Here is a 6,128-nt window from a genome sequence, read left to right as displayed (position 1 = left end):
TACATATGCCTGCACACAGAATAAAACAATACATAAATGGTTATGTTAATTATTAGTGCATTGACTTACCCTTGATCATATCTGTATAAGTCACTTGCTTCATTGCTGTGGCAAGGTACTTAAGAAGAAAACCTAAGTGAACAAGGGTTTACATTGGCTCAGAATTCGAGCATGGAACAAGAGCCTAAGCAAATGGTCACAGTTTATATGTAGGGAACAGAGTGGTATGTTAGCATTTCTCTTGTTCTTATTCTTTCTTTGTAGTCCAAAATGTCAGCCCAAGAAATGCTGCTGTCCACATTTAAGGCAAAACTTCTTACCTGAATTAATATGATCAACATATTTCCTCACATGCCCAGACTTTGCAGGTCCCAGAAGAGGTAAAAACTTTCTTTTTGAATTTTGAAGAACATGCATTTGGGTCATTAGACAACTCAGAACTTTATGAATGTTGTGATAGTGGCACAGTGTACGGGGAGAAGATGCGAAAGCAAGAGTATCCAAAAGTAGTTATAGGTCATTTATCTCAAAGTGTGCACCCTACGCCCAAACCAGAACACAAATCCTATGAAGATCAGGAATATGGAAAGAAATGGTATTAAAAATGTGACATTGTGACAAAGATTTCATTGTGATAAAGATCATAAAAGAACTTCCTCTGAAGAAAATTGTAAACAGGATGGCTAAGTTTTCAGTTCTTTTGGGTCTTTCCAAAAGCATGAATGAAATGTCCAGGCCAAGACACACATACATGTAACCAACGTGGGCAAGGCTACACTTGTTCCAGTAACCTACAAGTCATGAAAGAACCCACACTGGCGTTTTCAGATTAAGCAGTGTGGGAAACCTCTCTTTAGTAGTATTCATCTCAAAGACATAAAAACTCACACTGGAGAGAAATCCTATGTATGTAAGTGATGTGGAAAGGGTTTCATTTTTCTGTACTTTAAATCTCATGCATGAAAGGATCCATGGCTGAGAAATCCTTCAAGCATAAGCCGTGTGGGAAAGCCTTCGTGACTTCTACTGACCTTCACACACATAAACACCCTCGCACAGAGAAAATCCTTACATATGTAACCACTGTGGGAAAGCCTTCTTGTCGTATTAACAATTACGAAAACACCAAGTAATTTACAATGGCATGAGTTCTTATGTTTGTAAACAATGTGGGAAAAGCTTCACTTGTCTCAGTTCCCCAAAAACACATGGAGGAAGTCACCCTGGTGAGAAACCCTATGCGTGTCCCTAATAAATCATGAAAGAATTCATACTGGAGAGAAACATTATGTGTACAAAAAAACCGTGGGAGAGCTTTCACTTGCTAGTTCATTTCACTTCTGTGAAAGGATGCACAGTTGTCAACATTCTAAAGTATGCGTGCCCTGGGAAGGCTTCAGCTTACTCTGGTACCTTTAGAAAACATGAGAGGATCCACATGGGAGAGAAGCTCTGTATATGTGTACATATGTGAGAAAGCTTTCATTTCTGACTGTGCCTTTTGGAAATGAATGGTTAAGTCTTACTAGCTACAGTTCCCCATTGTTATCTTCTTTCATTTTTAATAATTAAGTCAATTTATTTAAACAGTTGACTTAGGTATTTACAATGGTAACTTCAACTTCTATTCCTGGTGGAAGTAATCTGTTTAACAATCTCAGAAGGACTATATAAACAATGAGTCACTTATGGAAATGATCCCATGTCTTGGCACCTTCACCACAAGGCGTTTTTCTGGTAGTGGTCCTCAATGTCTCGGTACACAGGCGCACTGGTCCTTTCACTTTCAGATTATTTTCCTTAGCACCTCTGATCAAGTCAGAACAAACCTTCTCCAGTGATTTCACCTTGCAGCTGGTGAGAGTGATTCGAATTCGGTGAATCACCACTTCAGGCTCCACGGGTGTCTTTCCGGTACCTTTAAATGCCATGGCTGAGACGAGACTTCCTGACTAACTTGTTACTCAGCAGGAGTGAACAGCGGTGAGTCAGGATGGGGAAGACTGGAGAGAGCTCCCACCACCAGGTCTCTGAAAGCCCCTTTGATATCCTGATACATGTATACTTTGGTACCCTTTGGTACTATGAAATGGTGCAGTTGACTACATGGACCTGGGTCAACAGGACCTAAAAACGAGGTAGACTGAAGTCGCATGCAACACCCACTTTATTTATTTATTTTCCTGATTTAGAGAATCAGGAAATGTGTACTCAGTGGGTTGAGGGAAGTGGTAGTGTACACACCTTTAACCCCAGCACTCGGGAGGCAGAGGAGAGTTCCAGGCCAGCCCTGAGAGAAACTCTGTCTCAGAAAGGAATAAAGTGTACAATCACAAGGACAAGCTACCTGTGGCAAAAACATGGTTTTGGGTGGAGGAAGATCTAAGCTGCTCAGGCATGGGACGTGATGGATAGGTGGGAAAACTAGATGACAGAAGCCAGTGTGTAGGCCATGGAGGAGGGGAAACGGAGTCAGGAGAGTGGACACGGGCATGAGACAACACAGAGGTCGATGGTGCGACATGCCATTGCCTCCTGGGGAAGGCGGGGTGGTGTGCAGCGGCTTGGAGCTTGGGGCAGATTCAGTGCCCCAACATGCCACCTGGCTTCAGGGTCACCCTGGCTCTAGGCAATGATGGACATCCAAGATGAGGAACGGTACTTCTTCCAAGGACCACCATAGTCTGTGATGCCACTGAGGTCCATGTGTGAGTCAGTGCTCCTGAAGCAGCCGAGGACTAGGTCCCAGCATCAAGAAGCAATTTAGCCCTAGTGGCTGCATTGGATTTACAGGCTTCTTCTCCCAGAGCCTTCCCTCCACTAGCCTGAAGACTGGAGGAAGCAAATATCCCCATTAAGTGGTGCACCACTGTTTGGCTGATGAAAGCGAACAACCCTGACATTCGACCTTAAAGTGAAGGCGCACCCTGAGGAGGTCAGAGGACAACTTGCAAGAGTTTGTTCTCTTACCATCACATGGCTTCTGGAAATCCAATACAGGCAGTAAAGCTTGTCGATGGGCAGCTGTCAATAGGGAAAGAAACAACTTAATAGTCCACAGAAATATTCATAACCTGTGAAGTCACCCGATCTTATGGCAAAGAAGTTGGATAATAATCCTGCTGTCAGGTCTGGTGGATTCATGTAAGTGTTCATTAGCTTTAAATGCTGTGTAACCAAGGCTCTCCTCAACCTCGATCTTCTTGACACAGCCTTGTTAATACTGAGGTTACAGCCTTGACTCAGTTTGGCCAGATTTGGTGGAAAATGACTATTGGTGTCTAGGAAATTAGGTAATATACTGGCATGTAATTATGAAGGCGTTTCTGGGCACAGTTAGTAGGAGGTCATGTCAGGGTATGTGGGTCATACCCTCCAATAGGCACCCAGATGCACAACAAGAGTAGTGAACAGAGGCACACGGAGGCACACTAGCAATCACACTCTCTGGCTCATGTCTGCCACGAGGTGAGTCAATGTGTCCCACGATGTGGTCCATGCTAAAACGTTCTCCCTGGGCTCAGAAACATTCAAGGCTGGGACTTCAGACATCATACTAAAGACTGACTGGGAAAGTTTCAGACTGGGAATGTCTGAAACTTTGCCCTATAACTTTTGTCCACATGTGCATAAAGCACTGGCAGATGAGCCAGATATGGTTGTGCACACCTTTAATCTCTAACCTCAGCATCCAGAAGGCTGAAGGAGCTGGATCTCTGTGAGTTCAAAGCCAACCTTGTCTACATACCAAGTTCCAGATTAACCAGTATTGCATGGTGAGACCCTTTCTCAAAAACAAAGCAAAACAGAAACAAAAATAACCAAACAACAACAACAAAAACACAACCATCAATGACAAGACAACAACACACTCATAGAAGACGTCCCTGACATAAATCAACCCGTCTAAAAAACTGGAAGCCCTCGGTGTCATCCAGGATCCGATTCTTAGTTTGGAATTTGTGGACAAACTAGAATCCATTCATCACATTAAACAAACAAAGTTATTTGAAGTGTGTGTATATGTGTGGGTGTGAGTGTGGGTGTGTGTATATGTGTGGGTGTGGGTGTGTGTATATGTGAGGGTGTGTGTATATGTGTGGGTGTGGGTGTGTGTATATGTGTGGGTGTGGGTATGGGTGTGGGTGTGTGAATATGTGTGGGTGTGGGTGTGTATATGTGTGGGTGTGGATGTGTGTATATGTGTGGGTGTGGGTGTGGCAGGTGAAGCAACTGTGCACAGAGACATTGGATTTCCTGGACCTGGAGTCACAAGCGGTTGAGATTCTCTGAACAGCTCAAACCTCTAACATCACTTTATTTAAATGTTTTCACAATGTCTTACAAACTGGAATCCTGAAGAGATTAGGAAGTATAGTTAGAGGCTGAGCTCAAAGATCTCAAACTGTGTGGGAATCGGTATTTTATGCTCTATGAAATGAGTTTTCCCCTTACTTAGTTTCTGATACATTAGTGTGCGTTCTCAAGGACTTGGAGTGTGCTTGCCAACCCCACTGTAGTATCCACAGGAAGCCATTTGAAGGATATACAAACTCAGGCACTTGGGCAAGAACAGGCTTCCACGAGGCACACTACCTTAACCTGTCTTTCAGTCCCTTTCTCAATAAAGCCCTTGACTATCATTCCACCTTTCTCTGACCATTCTTGGTCTTTCTAAGTCCATATCTAATAATGAGGAAGTTTTGATAATGGAAGAATGAAAAGGAGGTTAAAAAAAGTTTAAACAAAAACCAACAACTTAAAATGGTCCCAACCTTTAGGAAGCTGAGACACACAGGGTTCCTGAAAATGAGCTGAGCCTATGATCTTTGTGGAAGCATGTGAAAGAGAAATCAGGGAAAAATCTACAGAGGATAAGACCAGAATAGTCTTGAATTAATTAATTAATTAATAATTAATCGGGAATAGTGGCACAGGTCTTTAATTCCAGCACTTGAAAGGGAGACAGCAGCTGGATACATTAGGAGACCCTGTCTCCACCATAAAGGGAAGAAAACAGAGCAAAACTGAGATCAGGACACAAGTCCACATTGACATCAGGTGTTAAGTGGAGACAAATATGAAGATGTAAAATACGAGGCCTAGCATCTTGTTAGTTCCCATTGTGAGGCTCAAGCCTTCTTTCCCCATCTGCTGGAAGCCCTTCATAGCCATGGAAGCTGTGAGTTCTGGCCATGTCTCATGGGCGGCAGTCTTTCACAAGGTTGATTCCGAGATAGACTAAGTCTTGTCTTTTTGAATTCATTCTCGTATTTTACATCTTCAGACGCGGGTCCTGTCCCTTGCTGAGCACTCAGTGCTGCAGGCTCTCTGGGAGTCCGCAGCCCATGTCTCTGCTGTCTGGTAATGGAAGATGGTGAGGAGATTCACACTCAGGTTGGGGGATTCATGCGCAGGAGGTATAGTGATCCCGGGTCCTGCATGTTTTATATAAGACTGGTTCACGGAATGATGAATAAGTTCTTAAGAATGTCTGTTTTGTTGCCAGATTTTGTTTGTGAGCCAGCAAGTGGTAATGAAGATGATTTAGTAACAATCTGGTCACTGATATTTACTGACAAATCACATAGCAGTGACTCACACAATTATATGCAACCGGTCACAGAATGGCTAAGAAAGGGTTAAACAAGTGGCACTGATAAGAGATTCTGTCCTGAAGTCTGAGGCAGCTGTGACTGGAGCAAGGAAAAATCTGTAGGGGGCCAAGTCTTACCAGAGCAGATGCAGAGGTGGTAAATGCACAGGAACAGGCTGTGACTTCAAAGGGAGCTGAGTGTTCGAGGCAGGAGGAGCTCTACGGGACTGAAGTGTCAGGAGTGTCCCTGTGATAGATTTCTGAGCTCTTGACCAGAGATCACTCAGGGTGTTGCCACACTTTGGGCTTGGGGTGTTCCTTCTTTTATAGTCACAGGTAAAGGATTGTACCTTGTGTGGTTGATAAGCTCGCCTGGCCGGATATGATCTTATATATTTTCAGATATTATTTATTGCTATAAATAGCTGCTGATTTTGTATCTCCTGATGTGCTGCCAGAGGGTGGCTGTTTGCTTTTGTAAGCAAGATACAAGGTTTATCTTTTTTGGCACATGTTCTAAAATGAAGCAAAA

General features: G+C 43.4%; 1 pseudogene across 1 annotated transcript; it reads right to left on the bottom strand.

Annotated features, from left to right (window-relative positions):
* Nucleotides 1-1,595: 1,595 nt before the first annotated feature.
* On the bottom strand, nucleotides 1,596-1,931 carry LOC308435263 (small ribosomal subunit protein uS10-like; annotated as a pseudogene). The gene has a single exon. The product of its transcript is annotated as a small ribosomal subunit protein uS10-like (transcript).
* Between the last annotated feature and the right edge of the window lie 4,197 nt (nucleotides 1,932-6,128).

This window comes from Micromys minutus (assembly GCF_963924665.1).
Source record: "Micromys minutus genome assembly, chromosome: 22".
NCBI classification, from domain to species: domain Eukaryota; kingdom Metazoa; phylum Chordata; class Mammalia; order Rodentia; family Muridae; genus Micromys; species Micromys minutus.
Note: the sequence above shows the minus strand (reverse complement) of the source record. Positions and strands in the feature narration are given on the sequence as shown.